Source organism: Bombina bombina, chromosome 4, assembly GCF_027579735.1.
Source record: "Bombina bombina isolate aBomBom1 chromosome 4, aBomBom1.pri, whole genome shotgun sequence".
In the NCBI taxonomy this organism is placed as follows: Eukaryota; Metazoa; Chordata; class Amphibia; order Anura; family Bombinatoridae; genus Bombina; species Bombina bombina.
Window position 1 is genome coordinate 311,724,068 of NC_069502.1, and position 22,247 is coordinate 311,746,314.

Here is a 22,247-nt window from a genome sequence, read left to right on the forward strand (position 1 = left end):
AAACAATCATAGGGACAGGGTGCCCCAGTGATTGCATGCCTGTCAGTGGGGTGGCTCCATAAAATGAGATACAGGTTGAGATCAATGTGTATCTCATGCTGTTGCGGGATGTCTGCATGAGAGACTATCCGGCAACAGTGCGGTAACAGTCAAATATTTAAGTATACAGTGTAAACAATCACTGTGACAGCCAGTCACACTGATTGTATACATAAAATGGAGCGTAGATGCTGGCATGCTGGTATCAGGCTTAGTGGGCTATCACTCGAGGCCTCACAAGTAAGGTAGTCCAGTGATGCGCAATAAAGTGCCCCATGGACATGTGATCACTATGACAAGCCATTCACAGTAATCAAATGTCATAAATGACAAGACATGGCTCAAGACTTGGTAGTCAATAGTGTTTTAATTGTTTTTCTTGTTTTTATTTAATTTATTTACTTATTTATTTTTTATTCATTTTTGTGGCTTGGGGCTGTCTTCCACCTATATTCTGCAGCTGCAACATTTCTTTTTCAGGTCTTTACCTTCAGACTATGGTGTTCAGGTTTATTAGGCCCTTGGTTAAACAACATTCAGGTAGATTACGAGTTTTGTGATAGGGCTTTTAACGCTGAAAAAATGGCAATTTCAGCATAATGGCAGTAAAGCAGCTATTGCGAGTCATGTCGGTATAGCTATACTGCAAGCATTTTAGCCTGTAAAGCAACGTCCATTCCGTACTCACAAAAATTACGTTTTTGCATGGGATTTTCATAGCGCCGGTATTACAGGTTGTGCAGTAAGGCTAAAAAGCTTGCGTCACAGCCTACACCGACACAATCCATACCGCAATCTGAAAGCAATAGTTATGAGTTTTGCGCCACAAAAATGTTTCACAAAACTCATAACTAAACTGTTACAAAGTACACTAACACCCATAAACTACCTATATAATCCATAAACCACCACCCTCCCGCATCACAAACACTATTTAAAACTCATTAACCCCTAATCTTACATCCACCCATATCGCAACTATTAAATAAACCTAATAACCCCTAATCCGCTGCCCCCCTACATCATAACACTAAATAATCCTATTAACCCCTAATATGCCGCTCCCTGACATCGCCGACACTAATAAAAATGATTAACCCCTATAATAAAGTTATTAACCCCTATTCCGCCGCCCCAGACATCACCGATACTATAATAAAGCTATAAACCCCTAATCTGCCACTCCCCAACATCACAACACTATAATAAACCTATTAACCCCTAAACCTCCGGCCTCCCACATCTCTGCCACTAAATAAACCTATTAACCCCTAAAACGCCGGCCCCCACATCACAAAACACTAAATTAAACTATTAACCGCTAAAGCTACCACCCCTTAACTTTAAAATAAAATTACAATATAACTATATTTGAATAAATAAAAACTTACCTGTGAAATAAAAATAAACCTAACATTAAATTATAAATAAATCTAACCTTAATATTCTAATAAAATAAAAACTACTACCAATTAAAAAAATCTAAATTACAAATTTAAAAAAACCTCACACTACGAGAAAAATTTAAAAAATCTAAAATTACAAATAATAATAAACATTAAATTACGAAAAATAAAAAACACTAAACTTACAAAAAATAATAAACCAAATTATCAAAAATAAAAACATTTACACCTAATCTAATAGCCCTTTAAAAATAAAAAAGCCTCCCCAAAATAAAAACACCCCCTAGCCTACAATAAACTACCAATAGCCCTTAAAAGGCCTTTTGTAGGGCATTGCCCTAAGTTAAACAGCTCTTTTACCTGTAAAAAAAATACAAAGTCCGCCCAACAGTAAAACTTACCACCCAACCAACCCCCCAAAATAAACCTAACTCTAAAAAAAAAAACTAAGCTACCCATTGGGCATTCAGCTCTTTTTCATTGCCCTTAAAAGGGCATTTAGCTCTTATTAAAAAGCCCAAACCCTAATTTGAAGAAAAAAAAAAACACCCCACAAAAAAATAAAATACCTAACACTAACCCCAGAATATCTACTCACGGTTGCTGAAGTCCGTACATCCATCTCCATCCAGGCGGCGAAAAGTCTTTATCCAGGCAGCGACATCTTCATCCATCGCGGGGGCGTCTTCTATCTTCATCCCGGCGCGGAGCAGCAAAGACATCCAAAGCGAAGTGTCTTCTTCATACGGTTCCCGCCATACACTGAAGCTTCAAGGTAGCAGTTTCAAAATAGCATACCTTGCGTTCCTATTGGCAGATTTGATTCTTCAAATTCAAATTAGCCAATAGGATGAAAACTTCTAAAATCCTATTGGCTGTTCAAAACAGCTAATAGGATGAGAGCTACTGAAATCCTATTGGCTGAATTTTAGATTTTTTAATTGGTAGTATTTTTTTATTTTATTAGAATAGCTATGTTAGGTTAATTTATAGTTTAATTTAGGGTTATTTTTATTTCACAGGTAAGTTTTTATTTATTTAAATATAGTTATATTGTAATTTTTATTTAAAGTTAGGGGGTGTTAGGTTTAGGGGTTAATAGTTTAATTTAGTATTTTGCAATGTGGGGGGGGCGGTTTAGGGGTTATTAGCTTTATTTAGTGGCGGAGATGTGGGAGGCCGGAGGTTTAGGGGTTAATAGGTTTATTTAGTTGTGGAGATGTGGGAGGCAGGAGGTTTAGGGGTTAATAGGTTTATTTAGTTGCAGAGATGTGGGAGGTTGGAGGTTTAGGGGTTAATAACTTTATTATAGTGTCGGCGATGTCAGGGAGCGGCGGAATATGGGTTAATAACTTTATTATAGTGGCGGTGATGTTGAGGAGCGGCAGAATAGGGGTTAATGACTTGTATTAGTGTTAGCTGTCGGCAATGTCGGGGCAGCAGATTAGGGGTGGTTAGACTTGGGGTGTATGTTAGAGTGTTAGATTTAAACATAGTTTTTTTTCCCCATAGACATCAATGTTGTTGCGTTACGGAGAATTTTCATTCCGCACTTCAGGTCCGTGAGGGAAAGTGTGCAAGAGCATGTCAAAGCAGCTCTTGAATTTTGTGCGGTATGGAGCTTAACGCCACCATATCGCACGCACAAGGAGGCTTTTCAGTAGCTCATAATGGCAGCGTTATGGAGGGTAAAATAACACAACTTTTTGGGCGTTAGTTTCGCACCCTGTTTAGATTTTTAAACTCATAATCTAGGTGATTTAGAGATTACAGCATTATAATTATCCTTATTTTTATTCCTTAGCTTCTTTGGGACACTGAAGGGAAATATTTCTCTAGCTGGATAGACCCCTCTTGAATTTGTAGATTATCTGTCCACTTTGTTAATCAGAACTAGCTATTCCTTATTCCCTATTTTATATTTTGTTCTAAAGCGAGGAGGCCAGTTTCTTTTAGTTTTGGACTTCAGACAATTCAAAATATTTGTAAAGATCTTTTTTTATGTTGAATTCCTTTATTTTCCATTCTTTATCTGGCTCAGTATGTAAACAGTATATATTAGAATAATAATTAATTTCATCTACCCATGTCATGTCTAGTTAATCAGGTTCACTGTGTAACAATTTAATTTACTTTTTTGCGCCTGTCCTTTACTCTGGCCACAGTTTTCAGAATAATGTTCAGAGCATCTTGCATTCACATTTATCTGAAGGATATTCAGTTAAGACATTGTCAAAGGAGTTCAAACAAATGCAAGAAATGGTGATTCAGATCACAGAAGATTGTGCTGGCAGAGAGCAAATATTGACATTAACGTTCTTAAGGAGCAAGAATTGTGAGACAGATGTGAGCTATATCCCTATTGTTAGGATTCTGGTTGCATGGAATATTATTTGGTATACACTTGCTGAGCATTTCTCAGATGTACTTCTTATAAAGATAGTACATCTGAGGTTAATATATGGTCTATGTGCATCAGAAAAAATGGCTGAATGCATTTTAGTAGTATGGCATAGAATTTTTTTATTTTTTTTTAAAAAGCAAAAGGGACATGAAACACAAAATATTTATTTCATGATTTAGATAGATTATACATTTTTTAAACAACTTTCCATTTTACTTCTGTTATCAATTTTGCTTCATTCTTGTTATATTTTTTATTGAAAAAGCAACAATGCATTCCTGGGAGCAGCTAGCTGAACACAATTGTAAGCCAATGAAAATGGACATACAATGTAAATTGGAAAGTTGTTTAAAATTGTATGCTCTATCTGAAACATGAAATAATGTTTTTGGGTTTCATGTCCCTTTATTTAGACTATTACAATTTTAAGAACCAGAAATAAAGATTAAAATAAAGATCTAATAGGGAATCTGATGAGGTGTATCAAACCTTACTTGCACAGAAATGAATTTCTATATACAGTAGGTATAAACTAATGTATCATAAATACTCTCCTAACCTTTTATATTTCTCTTACTTATTCTAGGTATGTCTATAAGTGGGAGTATATAAATGTTCTATTATATGTAGTGTAGCCGTTTTGCTATCAACTGTAACAATACTTTTGATAAATTGTATCTCCAAAATTAAGACCAGGTAATCAAGGCTACGTTGCAGAATGTTAATCATAACTGGGCCCTGATACACATTACAGCAGTTTGATAACTTTAAATTTTGAGAATGCAATATAAACTTGCTCAGGTTGAATTTCTAGCCCCCTAAACTATTTTACACTTTTTTTCCCATTGTAAGCTACCATTAAATATCATTATAATCAGAATTAGTCATTTATAAGTGAACAAATACATTTAAATATATGTGTAATTAATACATAACGGTTTTTTAAATCCTATTATTATTTCTATTAATGTTAATTTTTCTGTCACTATCGCTGTCTTCTTCTACTGGACAATTAACTCTAAGGGCTAGATTTATTAAGCCCTTACGGCAGCAAGTTCTTACAAGAATTTGCTCGCCGCAATTTAACAAGCAGCGATCACAAGACCGCTGCTTCCCTAAACTCTTCGCCACCTCTATACTGGCGAAATTCAATCTCCTCGGTCGAGTTCGACCGAGGAGATTGACAGCTCCTGCCCGCGCGTGATTGGTTGTGCGCGGGCAGGGGGCGGGATTGCATGCGAGCGCAAAATTGCGCTCGTGTGCAATGTTAATTACCTACGGGTAATTTCGCCCAGCCACAGGCGAGCTGAGGCGTACAGGGGAGCGTATACGTGCCCCTGTACGCCTCAGCTATGATAAATCTAGCCCTAAGTGTATTCCAGTGTGTGAAAAAAAGTGACTTCTGTACCTACAGATATCAGGTATTTAGAAGATACATCAGACAGGAGACATCTGTGCTTGTATTCCAATATTTTGGCAAAAACAGGGTAAATGTCAGAAAGTTCCCAAAGTTTTATTCTGCAAATTAGCGAATGAGAAGCCATTTTACATGGAGCATCTAGTCAATTGGAATGGTGCTTATTTATGGTCATAATACAACTTGAACAAATGATAGGCAATTTTTTTTTTAATTAAAGGGATATTAAACAGCCTGGTTCATTGTTGTAATCAAAATAGCACTTTCAGTAGCTCAAATCCTATTGGCTAATTCAAATCAGCCAATAGGATTTGAGTAGCTCTCATCCTATTGGCTGATTTTAATTTTTTCAGCCAATAGGAATGCAAGGTACGCCATATTTAAACGCGTACCTTGCATTCAATAGTCAGTGTACGGACGCGATCGTACAAAGAGGATCCACCACACTCTATGGCTCTGTGGTCGCCGGTCTTCAGTTCCAATCATCTCCGTTTCCACGCCGGCTTGGTCCTGGATGAAGAAAGAAGAGGTCCCTGCTTGGAAGAAGATATCGGCCGCTTTGAAGAAGACTTCACCGCCTGGAACAAGACTTCACCGCCGGACTTCAGGAACTGTGAGTACCTATTTGGGGGTTAGACTTTGGCTTTTTTTAATTTTTTGGGAGTTTTTTTTTTTTTAGATTAGGGATTTAATGGGCAATTGTAAAAGAGCTGAATGCCCTTTTAAGTGCAATGCCCTTACAAATGCCCCTTTAGGGGAAATTGGTAGTTTAGGGTATTTTAGTGTTAGGTTAATTTTATTTTGGTGGGTGGGGGTTTTTACTGTTAGGGGGGGACTTAGTATACAAAATTTCTGCATTTAGTGCCTTACTATGTGCTGACACCAAGTCTTGCTGCAGGTCTTTTGCAGTCACTCAGGGTTTTTCTCCACCTGCCTTCTCAGAAATCTGGTTGCAGCCGTTGATAGCAAATATATAAACATAAGCTTACTTCTATCTCAGTTAATGCGCAACTGAGAACGATAAATAGCGCTTCACTTGTTATCTAGCCCTTAATGTGCTAATATATATAGGTTGTACAATTAGTTGAACTGCTGAAGGATTTCTGTGAAAACCATAGCGATGTTTGCATAACCGTTTGCTGTAATCTACGTCAAGCTCATTATAAGGTCACAATCACACTTCAACGCTCAGAAAACAATGGAAATATGAAGTCATATAATTTTATAGTTGGAAAGTACAATGCTTCAAGAAGTTCCTAGAAACCAATGAGTACAAACATTTGATAATTCCTCTGGTCTGTTGCTTGTTATGCTATGATCGATTTGCAATAAACAATGTAAAACAGCTCTAAGCATCCCCACACAAGTTGCCTTGACAGCATTGTAGCAGCACAAAGGTGAAAGTATGTAGTTAATGATAGTAACCTCAGTTTAGTTTTGTTTGAACACTTGGCTACTGTGCTACACTGAAACAGCACGTCATATATTACTAACTCACTATGGCAAATGCATTTGGAAATAGTTTAGTTAAACAAAAGGAATTATTATAAAGGTGGCAAGAGTCTGAAATTAATACCCTGTCTCTCATTCTCTTATCTTATCAACAGTTATATTTCTCTGTTTTCTTGAGGTATATAGTACCTTTCCAGAATATCTTCTACCACAACCCACAACAGACATGAGTATGTAATTACATATAGGGGAAGTAAATGAGAACCAAGACATTTAAGAAGGTCCAACAAACTTTAAGTGGTACTAGACAATATACCCATTTGTGAATATGATAGCACTCTGAGTATGATATATGAGTGGAGAAGCAAAATGCTTAGAGTACTCTTTAGTACATTGGTGACTTTGTCACAGGTAAATAAATAACTCAATCCACCTAACTCCTTATTTTAATTTACATTCACCCCTGAGGAGCTGTGTAATATGGCATAATTAAAGGGAACACTAAATTAATGCTAGATAGAATGATGCATTTAAAGAAAAGATTACTCAGAGAATTACATGTAGATGTATTTTTTAAAGTTTCATTAGCTGTTTAAATATTGACAACATAAGTGTAAAGTTTTAGTGTCTATTAAACAATGGGAGCTGCCATGTTATCTTCTCTGTTCTGGCTAATAAGGGACAGTTATAAATAGGTCACTAGAGTGTACAGCCAATATAAGAGTGTACTGCACTTCCATTTCTAACAGGAACTGAAATGCTCACAATTTCAGAATGGAATTACAGGGAAAGAAGACAAAATAAATATTGAAAGTATATTGTAGAGGTTTATATATATACAGGTATATATATATATATATATATGCAATTTATCATTTTATATTATCATCTCAAAGTGTTTAATGTGCCTTTAAGGGAGGGGTTGGAAATGTTCTGTATTTACAGCGAAGTTACTGACTATGGGCTACTATGGAATTATTATTATTATTATTATTATCAGGTATTGGTTGAGCGCCAACAGATTCCGCAGCGCTGAATTACGAGTGGAGCGCAAATTAACGATTTAGCTTGAGCGTTAAAGGGATAGTAAACATAAAAAATGTTTAATGTTTAATGTTTATGAATATTTCACATTCAAATGTTCTTCAAATAACAGAACATGTTCTATTTATTCATAAATGCTTTAACATGTTTTTTTCTACTGCAGAGGGCTCCAATGCACTTGTTTATATGTCTATATATGTATTTAAGTGTTTATATGTGTACAAATATACACATATAAATACATATGTACACACATATATATATATATATATATATACTGTATGTATATATATATATATATATATATATATATATATACCGTCCTCTTTACTGTGTTACCCTCCTTTGGGACAGCTGCCTGGGTGCAAAGATAATTCAAATATTCCTTGCAAATAAATGCACTCACAGGTCTTTTTCAAGTGAACAATCAAAGCTTTCTTTAATGAAACGTTTTCGGGGATGTTTTGATGATGAAGGGGAAAACATCCCCGAAAACGTTTCATTAAAGAAAGCTTTGATTGTTCACTTGAAAAAGACCTGTGAGTGCATTTATTTGCAAGGAATATATATATATATATATATATATATATATATATATATATATATACATATATATATATATACAAACATACAGTATATACATATACATCTTATGTTAAAGCCATTTGCCTGCTTTTCTTTTTAACCCCTAAACTGCCAGCCCCCCACATTGTAACAAATAAACTAAACCTATTAACCCCTAAACCGCCGGCTCCCCACATTGCACAACACTAAATTAAACTATTAACCCCTATACCTAACACACCCTAACTTTAAATTAAAAGTTACAATATAACTATTTTCAAATAAATAAAAACTTACCTGCGAAATAAAAAAATAACTAAGGTCAAACTATAAATTAACCTAACATAACTATATACATATACAACTTATGTTAAAGCCATTTGTCTGCTTTTCTTCTTAACCCCTAAACCTCCAGCCCCCACATTGTAACAAATAAACTAAACCTATTAACCCCTAAACCGCCGGCTCCCCACATCGCACAACACTAAATTAAACTATTAACCCCTATACCTAACACACCCTAACTTTAAATTAAAAGTTACAATATAACTATTTTCAAATAAATAAAAACTTACCTGCGAAATAAAAAAATAACTAAGGTCAAACTATAAATTAACCTAACATAACTATTCTAATAAAATAAAAAAAATACCAATTAAAAATCCTAAATTACATGATTAAAAAAACTAACACTACGAAAAAATAAAAATCCTAAATTAATAATTAAAAAAAACCTAATACGGGGCGGAGTCTAGCCATGCTAGGAGATGGCAGCTAGATAGAAAGGCTCCTGTCTCCTAAACCGACAAAATCACAAACTGATGGCATAAAACCCCTAATTTTTCCCCATCTACAGGCTTAATATACCTCCCCTGCAGCCAGCACTGACCTGAAGCCTCCTGAAGACCGGACTTTAATTTTCATACAGAAAAGTGTGCAGGGCCTGTTGCCGCGGCCGCCATATCGGCGGACACTTTGAGATCTGAGCTCTCACTATAGATCACGCAGGACCCGCAATCCCCTTAAAGCTACTTGGAGACGCTGGCCGTGATCAGTAACACCCGACTGACCTTAACACCGGTCCTAAGGCTTAATATACCTCCTCTGCAGCCAACCCTGCTCTAAAACCTCCTGGGGGTCGGACTTAAATTTTCACACGGCAAAGTGCGGAGCCTGCTGCCTCGGCCGCCACACCGGAGGAGACTTAGGGATCTGAGCTCTCGTCACTGATCACACGGGGTCCGCTACCCCCTTAGAGCTGTGTGCAGATGCTGACCGCGACCAGTAACACCCGATTGTCTTCAATACCGGACCTAAGGTGAGCGCTCCATTATCACTAATCTAGGAGGTGTGCGGCCCAGTCGGCGGGTGACGGTCCTTGAGAACTCTCTGAGGGGGGCGCAGGGAAGGCTGGTTACAAAAGTCATTGCTGCAAGAAGTTAAAGAGGCTAACAGCATTGTAAACTATATTTGCATAAAAACTGGGACCTGGGTACAGTAAAGGACCTTTCATGCGCTGCAAACTCTTTACTCAAAACCGCAGCTACAGGGCCTCTTCTAGCTAGTTAAAGGAGCATATCATTATTGCTGGACTTGTTTAGATCCCCCAGTCAGACATCTATAGCTCTTCAAATTGAAGAGAGAGGTTAAGGTTGAGGCATTTAAACATAGCATATACCTAGGCAGCTATAAAACACGTCTGAAGAGATACCCTGCAGTCCTAAGAAAGAAAATAATCTTTCCTCAACAGTTCCCTACTCACATCAAGGGCCCTTTAACTGTCCCTCACACAAAAGTGGGATATTATTTCTGACTTATCTAAAGCTCTCTGGGAAGCCCAGGGGATGCCTTGTAAGAGGCAAACCAAAGGAGATAAAACCCCCTCATCTAAAACGCTCAATCAATATTTAATACCCAAAGAGCCAAACTCTGGTAACGCAGAGAAACCTTTGACCTCTCAAACACCAATGGCTGAAATTGATAATACAGCTGACATCGGATCTGGGTCTTTTCTAACTAAAAAGTATATCACCCACCTATCATCTAAAGATGATATCAAGATAGTTTTACATGAAATGAGAACTCTATTCTGCGATCTGAGGAAAGACCTAGGGGCTATGGAGCAGAGAGTGGTTTCCCTGGAAAAAAATCAAAATGCCCTATTGACAGAAGTCCAAACTAACACATCAGATGTACAGGAGCTTGACAAGAGGGTCTACACTTTATCAGAAAAACCGGAAGACCTGGAAAACAGGACCCGCCGAAATAATCTCCGAATAAGGGATGTATCCGAAACTATCTACCCACCGGCGATAGAGGGATATCTCCAGGCCCTTTTTAGAGTTGTTAAGGGTGATCCCTCCAGCGTAGATATCCAGATAGAGAGAGCCAACAGAGCTTTGAGGCCTAAACCCCCACCTAAGGCCCCGCCGAGGGACATAATAGTTAAATTCCTCAGATATAAAGACAAAGAGGATCTGCTCCGCTGTGCAAGGGACAAACATCCAATCATGCACGCAGGCGAGGAAATACATTTATTTACCGACCTCTCTCCCACCACCCTCCAAAAAAGAAGGGATCTTTCTCACGTCACTGACATCCTGAAGAAACATAAGATTCAATACAGATGGGGTTTCCCGGTCTCGCTGATTGCTACTGCTAATAACAAAACAGCCATTTTCAGGCCTGGGGCGGACCTAGATCTTTTTTATAAGGAACTATCTCTCTCACAGGCTCCTGCCAGAGGGGTTCCCCCTCCTGACAACAGTGACACTTCAAACTCTGGCTCCCATACAAGAGGCCCTCCTGACAACTAAGAATGGAGTCTCGTGGCATATCTCTACCGGTGTATCCTTTTCTTTTGGTTTCAAAATAGTTAAGAAACGGCATCCAGGGGGACTTCGGCAGTCCAACTTACTATGACTCACTTGAGGTGGGCCTCCTTGGGACCCTTCAACCAATGACTCTAACTTAAGTGTTTAACCATTTGTTTTGAATGTTTAATCAACCCTTTCTTTCCATACAGGGACTGCTTAACGTTAGATAGACTTGCGCCCATATGGGTGATTAGAAATTGCCCCCTGAGGCAGCAGGATTCTGGATTCTAGTATTGATGCTACATTAGATAAAAGCTCCCCGTCCTTAATGGGCAGTAATATGGCTGAGTTTGCCGCCGAGGTGGCAAAAATATTAACTCCCCAATTTGAATCTGTAAAAGTGGAAATAAGATCCGAAATCGCAAATCTTACTGCAGAAGTTAGACAATTCTCCTCAAGAATGGAGGAAGTGGAGAATCGGATTTCGGATTTAGAGGATAGATTTAATATACAGGAACCCTTGACAGAGTCACATAAAAAAATGATTGCATCTTTACAAGCTAAGATTGAAGATCTTGAGGATCGCTCAAGACGAAATAATCTGAAAGTGATAGGCCTTCCAGAAACGTCAGAGTTTCAGGATTTGATGGCCTTTGTGTCTATTACACTGCCTCAAGCCTTGCAGATTCCGGCTCCTGCTGTCCCCTTTCAGATAGAGAGGGCTCACAGGATAGGGGCGCGTAGAGAAGACAATGAGGGAAATAGACCCAGACCAGTGATATTTAAATTTCTTAATTTTCAGGATAAGATGCTATACTTACAACATTATCGAAAATGTAACCCCTTTGTGTTTCGCTCTCACAGACTGCTAATCTTTCAGGATTTCTCATCAGAAACCCTGGCTAAGAGAAGAGACATGTCTTTCTTTTATGGCAGATTACAGAAAGGGCAGTATAATATTAGATTGATGTATCCTGCGAGATTGCTAGTTCTGAGAGAGGGTAAATATCTTACACTCAATAATGTTGTGGAAGCAGAGACTTTCTGCAGAGAGGAGGGGGTCCCATAAAGTAGTCAGCAGGGAGTAATACTTAATTTTCTCTATCTGTATGGGGATTGTTATGCATATGAATTATGGCAAGAAGGATGTTTATTTTTTCAAATATTTTATTTATTTATTTATTATTTTTTTTCCTCTCTCCCCGACCCGTTCGCCCGGGCGCACTCATCCGCCTCACTTGCAACACACGTTTAAAATGTGATGGGAAGTAAATTAAATTTTTTGTCTTGGAATGTGGGTGGCGTAACGTCCCCAATGAAACGCAAATCTATAATTAAACATCTAGGTAGATTCCAGCCTGATATATTTATGCTCCAAGAACTACACCTTAAGCCCCAAGAATTTCCCAAACTCAAATCCAAATGGGTGGGGGAGGTTGTGGCAGCGCCTGCCCCATCTAGAAAAAGAGGGGTAGCCATATTACTCAATAAAAATTTGACCTACCATTTGCATAATGTGGATGTAGACCCGGATGGGAGGTTTCTAATAGTGGAAATTGAAATTAATAAAACACATTATGTATTATGCAATATTTATGGCCCGAACCAAATAGACTATAATTTTTGGTGTATGTTAACATGTAAACTACATAAATTTATAGGCAATAATTTAATCATTGCTGGTGATCTTAATTTGATTGCAGATACCGTGCTAGATAATTTGAAAAAAAGATCACTCCGGGCGAGATGTAGGAAGGTTCGTATTTTTCATAAATTCTGTGCACAATTAGGTTTAATCGATATCTGGCGTTCACAGAACCCGGATAGTCGCACATTCACATGCATGTCACATGCGCAGCAGGCATTGTCCAGGATAGACTACTTTTTGATTTCGGACTCTCTCCTTGGTTGGAACTGGACTTCACAAATTGCAGATATTATAATATCGGACCACGCGGTCATTTCATTGTCATGTAATATGGCAGTAAGAAACGCGGGTCCTAGTCGCTTCCTTTTTCCTAAATTTTTAAATAATAACGTACGCTTTCAAAATTGGCTTCAATCCAAGTGGGTTGATTACGCAAAGAATAATAGGAACTACTCTGACAAGATTGAGGTATTTTGGGAAGCCTCCAAGGCTGTCCTGCGGGGGGAGATAAAATCCTATACTATCTCTTTGAAAAAGAAATACACTCAGGTTGATAGGCAAATGGCTAATCAAGTCAAAAATGCATATAGAGTTTACATTAATAATCCCATTAAACAACATTGGGAGACATATGTAAACGCTAAGACAGTACGTGATATTCACATAAAACAAAACAGCGTACAGGAGGACATTAGATCGAAAGCACTGTATGGCGGCCATAAAGGAAGGTCTGCAAAATTTTTGGCCAGGTTGGTCAAATCTGCCCCACGGCAAGCCATTCCTGCAATTAAGCAGGGTACTGTACGTTACACGAAGCATCCCGATATTGAACGAGTGTTCGTAGAATACTTTCAAGAGGTATTCAAATCAGAGACCCCGAATCCAATTAAGAAAACAGAATTCTGGCAAAGGATAAAGGTCCCAAAACTGTCAGAGGAAATGAGGAACTCTTTAAATGCACCTATATCTGAAGAGGAGATAACAGTCGCAATTAAACATGCCAAACCAAATAAAGCGGCCGGACCTGATGCGTTCCCCATTGAATTCTATAGGATTTTAGAGTCACACGTGGTACCAGTACTAGAAAAGTTATTTAACTATTATTTTTCAGAAAATTCTAGCTGTTCCCAGTATTTCGCTGCCGCGAATATTTCTCTAATTCTGAAAAAGGGCAAAGACCCCGAGATACCCAATTCATATCGGCCCATATCTGTCCTAAACACGGACTATAAGATCTTAGCCGCCATTCTTGCCAACCGTCTGAAACCATGTATTGGGAGCATAATACATAAGGACCAAACGGGTTTTATGCCAGGACGAAATCCCGTAAAAAATATGCGTAAATTGTTAATACTAATTGAGGCTTACTGGAACAGACAGATGCTTCCCAATCAGCATAAGACTATGGATAAAGCAATCCTAACGGTTGATGCAGAAAAGGCATTTGACCGCGTCAATTGGGAACATTTGTTATTCTCCCTTGAACAATTTGGCTTATCTGGTAAATTTAATGACTATATTAGATTAATCTATAAAGCTCCGACATCTGCACTGATCATTAATAACGTTTTATCCCAAAGATTGACTTTACATAGAGGTACTAGACAGGGTTGCCCTCTCTCCCCTCTTTTATTCAACATCAGTTTAGAACCTTTGGCTTTACTATTACGGCAAGAGCTAGAGGGTATTTCGTTGGCAGGGGAGAAACACGTTTTGCTCTTATATGCGGATGACCTACTTTTATTTTTATCCAATCTTAGTACAGCGCTGCCAATTTTGCAGGGTATTATTTCAGATTTTGGAGAGATATCAGGGTATAAGATAAATACCTCAAAATCAGAATTATTATGGCTACATAAGGACCTTACATCCACTATAGACCACCCATGTCTAGAAGTTTTACAAATCTCTTACTTAGGTTTGAGACTATCGCGTAATCCGGCGGAGTGGTACAAGGAAAATTTTATAGATTGCCTGGAACAATGCGGTAAAAAACTGGAGGAGTGGGTTGGATTACCCATATCTCTTTCGGCACATGTGATGCTGATTAAAACAGTTATTTTCCCCAAACTCCTATATATTTTACAAAATATACCGTTATTTCTGCACAAAAAAGAGATTACTAAGTATAATAAAGTATGCACGCGCTTTCTATGGAAAGGTTCTAAACCTAGAATAGCAAGCTATCGACTTATGAATAACAAGCTGGCAGCGGGTCTGGCTCTCCCCAATATTCAGGCTTATAACCTGGCGTGTATTTCTAGGACTGCGATAGACTGGCTAACGGAAAAGGACCAAATTTCTTCCTTCTCCTGGGAATCAGAGTTGGTCGCTCCCTTTTATCTGAAGACCTTACTTCATTGCCCCTTGACTTCACTACCATCGAACATTTTTTATTTCACTATGTTCAAGAACGTCATAATGGCATGGCAGAAACTATGCAGCACTCTAGAATGTCCTTTACATGTCTCGAACTATTTATCTATATGTGGTAACCCTAATTTTTTACCCGGGTTGTCTAATCGGATCTTTAAGGATTGGGAGACAAAAGGTTTGAAATTTGTAGGGCAGATTCTGGGAAATATGGGCTTGCCAGTATCGTTCGCAGAACTAGTGCAGAAATTTGAGTTGGGGACACGCGAGTTCTACGCTTACTTGCAAATAAGACATTACCTTCAAGAATTACTCTATAGCTTTGGAAATAATTGGTCTTTAGGGGATATCCAGACTAGGCTAACTTTATACGCATCTGATGTATATGCAATCTCTCCATTATATTCACTCATAGTTCAAATGCCTTCTAATATTCAAATCAAGGATATGACAGTAAAATGGTCTTTCTATTTCCCAGATATAGAAGAGCAGACGATTATCGATAGTTTCAAGATAACACAACAAAGTTGGGTTCCAACCTCATGGAGAGAGTCTCAGATTAAAATAGGTCTACTGAGATATCAGACACCTAAGTTGCTATCTAAATGGCATAAGACTAACATTCTTTGCCCCAGATGCTCGGCAGCAGAGGCGGATCTATTTCATTGCCTGTGGGCTTGTCCCAAAATTAGCCAATATTGGAAGAAGATAACTTACTGGATGAATACAATCCTACACTTAGACCATCAATTAAAGCCCACTGATATTTTTTTCCTAACAAAGTATCAAGGCATAATTAAAAACTATAGTCTTATCAATACAATTATACTAACGGGACGCATTCTCATCCTGAAACTATGGAAAGCGCGAGATGCACCCCAAATATCCCACTTTAAAAAAGCCCTACTAAATCAATTTACTCTAGAACAATTTAATATTCCTTACCCTCAGGAAGTGCATCTAGTCACTTTTTTTCGGAAGTGGGAAACTTTTGTTATGTCCCTGCCCCCGGCATGTCAAAGAAAGATGATAAAACCATTCCGTGAATCGGAGTTCATACTGACAAATATACATGCAGGTCACTTCCCCAGAGAATGGGTAATGGGTCAGGAGTGATGCTTGGGGGTTGGATGGGGGCCTGGGAGTTCGGGTTGCTGGAGGAGGGCGGACCCTTTTGTTTTTTTTTTTTGTTTGGTTTTTTTTTCTTTTTTTTTCTCGTTTTGCTTTGTTTTGTTTTGTCTTGTTTTGTCTCTGTTGATTTCGAGGTTGCCTTGAAGTATACACTGCATATATTGTATACTATGATATGTCCTGCTAAGATTTTATATGTGTAAGAGGATTTTTTCTCGTGATTATGTATTTTTTGTACACTTATTGTAATAAACAAAAGGAAAGGATAAAGGAATAACGACAAAAGATAAATAACAATTGATGTTCGATGATAAATGAACTTAAGATGAAATTTCATGTACATGACATATTTATGTTTATGTTTCTGTTTTATTTGGTATATTGTTGGAAAATCAATAAAAATTATTTTTAAAAAAAAGAAATTGCCCCCTGAGTCACCCTGGACAAGTTTCTCTGTTTAATTACTAATGTAAAGTTCTTATATATTACATGTTTGGTTTTGTTTTGCTATTTGCCAAAGAAGGTTTTGAAGTTGCTGAATATGTTTGTTGTTATACACGAACCCTGACATTTGAGCACATTTAATTCAATTTCGATATGAAACACTAGTAGCTCTATCTGCACTATTAAAGGAGCCTTATTACACACACTAGGCTACGCCATGTTTAAAAAGTTCATGCTTTTTGAATGTCAATCAGGCTAGTATGCACACTATTAATTATTGTTACTTCTTTACATCCCTTTGCAATATCTTGTAGAAGATCCCCTGTTGGATAATTCAGAATTTTGAAAAAGACAAAGATAGAATTACTTCATTCACTGTAGATAATTCACCTCCTCTGACACCCATACCCACCCACCCCCGCACATTCCATACCCCTCCCCCACATCTTGGCCATCAAGTTGGACGTACCTCTTTTCAAATGCTTAACAAAGTCGGTTATGGAGACACTTCCCCAGTGTAAACACCTTTTTTTTTTAAAGGGTTTCCAACTCCTCTCTTGGAGTTGTGCTTTCTTTTACCACATAATTTTGTTGAGCTCACTCACTGCAAAGGACACCACTATTGGTAGTCTAGTTCTACATCATCTCATTGCATCCCTGTTAGAGGGTCCTTAACCTTTCATAAAACTCTTCCTTTTCCTCAACTTGTTTCTTGCTTCTACTCTCACTTCTATCCTATCTTAGTTATCTTCCCCCCCCCCCTTTTTTTTTTCAGGAAGAAGGGAGACAATGCAGCGCAGTAGATTTCATGATCATTCGCTAAGGCTGACCTCGATAAACGTCAAAGGGCTTAATGACCCAGGTAAGCGCTCTATAGCACTCCGGGAATTAAACAGAATGAAGAGTCAGATCGTCCTATTACAGGAAACTCACTTCCAAAAAGGTAAAGAGCCCCATTGGTCCCCAGAACATTTTCCCATATCAATCTTTGCCTCTGGTCGAAATAAAAAAGGGGGGGTGGGAATCCTTATTCCCAAAACACTGCCCCTTAAGATCACACACCTCATAAAAGACCCAAAAGGACGTTATGTTCTTCTAGTGGGCATCCTTTTTGGACAACACATTACCATACTGAATGTCTATGCTCCCAATCAAGCACAAGATAAATTTTTCAAAGATGCTCTAAACAATTTATTAGATTCTGCTAAAGGAGTGATATTCCTAGCAGGAGATTTTAACCTCTGCCTTGATCCCCTCCTAGATACCTCAAAAGGAACAACCAGTGTGTCTGGTCCAATTCTTAAGAAGGTGAAGCATACTCTAAACACTCACACTATGCAGGACATCTGGAGAATATTACACCCATCTTATAGGGACTACACCTTCTTTTCTGCACCACACAACTGCTATACAAGAATTGACTATGTGATGACCGACTCGCACGGACTTTCCCTGATTACACAATGTGACATAGGAAGCATAACTTGGACTGACCATGCCCCAGTAACTTGCTCTATTCTCTGGCCTGACCTCCCAGTCACACATAGAATTTGGAGACTAGATGACTTGCTTCTAGATGACCCTTTAGTCTTGGAGGATGTAACAAAAACTATTTCAGAGTACTTCACACTTAATACAGGTACGTCCTCCTCCCCAATGATAGAGTGGGAGGCACACAAATCTGTGATTCGTGGAATATTCATAAAACACAGCGCTAGACAAGCTAAACAAGCCAAAACTTATCACACAGGTCTTCTAGACAGGATTAGTGTCCTAGAAAAACTACACAAACAAGACCCTTCTAAAGTTGCTTATGTACAAGAGTTAACATCCACAAGAACAGAAATAAAGCATTACCTTATCAAATCACAACAAAGAAATGCCCTCTTACTTAAGCAGCATTACTATGAGGGTGGGAACAAGCTGGGTAAGATACTGGCAAGAACCCTTCGTAGGAGGCAATTGGCAACTCACATACAATTATTACACACTAAGGAGGGCTCAGTTGTACATAGCAGTAAACAAATCGCTTCCACCTTTCGGACTTATTATAAGTCTCTTTACAACATTAACAGCACTAACGCCCCCCCAGACTCTCTCTCAGATGACGAAAATTTCACAGAATGCATTGACAGCTTCTTCAGAAACATTAAACTCCCTACCCTAAACGACACCGAGAAAAGTAACCTGGCAGCCAATATTACAATAGAAGAAATACAGCAAGCTATTAAAGATACGCCATCGGGTAAAAGTCCCGGCCCGGATGGCCTCACTTCTAGATATTACAAACTACTTAGTACTCTATTATCCCCTTACCTGTTACGATTGTTTAACAATCTAAGAGACAGCCCTGTCCTATCCAAACAACTCCTCGAGGCCCACATCACACTCATACCCAAACCAGGAAAACCACCCACACGCCCTGAAAACTTTAGACCCATCTCTCTTATTAACACTGACATGAAGCTGCTTGCAAAAATCTTGGCCACCAGATTAAATACATATTTGCCCACACTGATAGCTAAAGATCAAGTTGGCTTTGTCCCGGGAAGAGAAGCCCGGGACAACACCATTAAAGTATTACAACTGATTAATCACGCCGCTGTCACGAATACACCGTTAGTCCTTCTTGTGACAGACGCGGAGAAGGCCTTCGACAGGGTTCGATGGTCTTTTCTACAAAGAACCATGATTGAAGTGGGCCTCCCGAAACCCTTCTTAAACATGGCCATGGCCTTATACTCCTCCCCAAATGCCAGAATTAGAGTCAATGGCACCCTTTCAGATTCATTTAACATAACAAATGGCACCAGGCAAGGATGTCCCTTGTCTCCCTTGTTATTTGCCCTGGCTATGGAGGTTCTAGCCCAAAAGGTTAGAAACAATACAGAGATTAGGGGGCTGACGGTAGGAGATTTTGAACATAAACAAGCTCTATATGCTGACGACACCCTCTTCACCTTGACTGACGCTGACACTTCTGTCCCTGCTCTAATCGAAGAAATTAATAGTTATAGCAAGATATCAAACTTTCAATTAAATTTCTCTAAATCGGAATTCCTTAACATAAGCGCTAACCCAACCAACATTAAAAACCTAAGCAACACTTACAACATTCCTATAGCCAAGAATAAACTGAAATATCTAGGAATACACTTATTCGCTTCCAAGGCAGACCTGTTTAGGCTTAACTATAGCTCTTTAAAAAACGATATAGTCCGGGATTTATCATCCTGGAAAAGCAAAAAACTCTCCTGGCTGGGAAGGATAGGGGTGCTTAAAATGAACATCCTTCCCCGCATCTTATATTTATTTCAAACCCTTCCCATTTCTCTACTAGCTGGTTATATCCCGCAACTACAAAAAGCCTTTGAACAGTTCATATGGGCTGGTGCCAGACCTAGGATACCAAGAAAAACCATGTTCCTTTCCAGGGATGAGGGGGGCTTGGGGGTGCCATGTCTAGAAAGATATAAGCAAGCGATAACCCTACAACACGTGGTTGAGTGGGCGCATAACGCCACTGATAAAGCCTGGATTCACATCGACAGACATATCTTCAAGTTTAACAATATGGCATTGATGTGTTGGACAGCTCACCAAAAGAGACCCAAGCTAATTGATAAATACTATCTCACAGCAGGTATATTAACAGAATGGGACAAAATCATCGCAACTAGCACACACATTTCCACGAAATATGCCCCGCTCACTACAATTATTGAACAGATAGATTTGCCATATTGTAGACTGGGGTTTTCTAGACTACATCCCTACACTTTAAAGTCAGGGACAATGCTCTCAGTCACAGCTGAGAGAGGACTAAAAACACAAGCTGAAATGGAGGAAGTACATGGGGAGATTTTCTCCTCATGGCTTCACTACCACCAACTGATCCATTTTATATCACATCACAGTCATAAGGGAGATTTTGGTAGAAAGCTGACACCTTTCGAGGACATTTGCACATCTCAGGCCCTTCCGACTCATTTGATTTCTAAATTATATAAAATACTCACTGGGTCTGGCCCATCTAACCTCCCGTCCTACACATACTCATGGAAGAAAGAACTTAACTGTGATTTAGAGGATGAGGCCTGGTATCAAGCCTTCAGATTAACTAAGAAATCATCAGTCTCTGCAGTAACGCAAGAAATTCATATAAAACTTCTGTGTAGATGGTACCTAACACCATCCCGACTGCACAAGATATACCCCATGCTTAGTGATACCTGTTGGAGGGGTTGTGGGGGAGAGGGAACTCTCCTTCACATCTGGTGGTCATGCCCCCAACTGAAGAATTTTTGGCAGGAAACCCTGTCAGAGATCTCGGAAATTCTAGGCTCACAGATAGAACACAGCCCAAACACATTACTACTTCTGTTGCTTCCTAAGTTGGTAGGGGAAGGCAAACACCCATTATTACTAATTATGCTTACGGCGGCCAAAAAACTTATTCCGAAGTTCTGGAAAACTCAAACTATCCCTACTCTTCACGTATGGAGATCGGCTGTGGCTGAACTTCTCTCTCTTGAGAGATACCACTACATGAAAATTCACAAACTAGAAATACATGAGATGATGTTAGCCATGTGGGATAGGAACATATAGGTTATACATATCCACTATAAGCAACCCCCTTCAATTTGGTCAGAATGAGGGCGCTGTTGGTCTCCCCTTCCTCCCCCATAGTTTTTTTTTTTTCCCTCCTTTTCTTTTCACTCTTTTCTTCTGTCCTTGTGTACTAAATGCTGAGGTCTGTACTTTGGAGCCTCAGCAATGGGTATCTGTATAATTTAATATATGCCTAATTCTAAAAAAAATTTAAAAATTTGTTAAGCATAATGAGAAAGCCTTTTAACATCTTTATTTTTGTCTCTAAGATCATACTTTCTCCTTTTCAAGTGCTTTCTAATGGAATGTACAACTATGGTTGTTGACTTAAAGAATGGCTTACTGTTTGTTATTGAACTCCGGATGTGTATCATTGGCCATATTCTGTATTTCTTTTAATGTTCTAACGCATATACTTCCTTGTTGTACTTTGGTTTATCTCAATAAAAATTCTTTGAAAAAAAAAACAAAACAAAAAAAAAACCTAATACTGCGAAAAGATTTAAAAAATCTAACATTCCAACAACAAAAAACGCTAAAATTACAAATAATAAAAAACTAAATTATCCAAAATAATAAAAATTACACCTAATCTAATAGCCATAGAAAAACAAAAAAGCACCCCCAAAATAAAAACACCCCCTAACCTAACAATAAACTACCAATAGCCCTTAAAGGGGCCTTTTGTAGGGCATTGCCCTCAGGGCCGGATTTACATCTCAGGTTGCCCCCCCTCACAAAAAAGTGAAAAATTTCCCATTGTCCTCTCTAAGTATTGAATTTACAGACACATATAAGATAAGTAAGCAAGTGTGTGTACACAAAGGGATAACACATTGATCTATTACCTGATTTTATATATATATATATATATATATATATATATATATATATA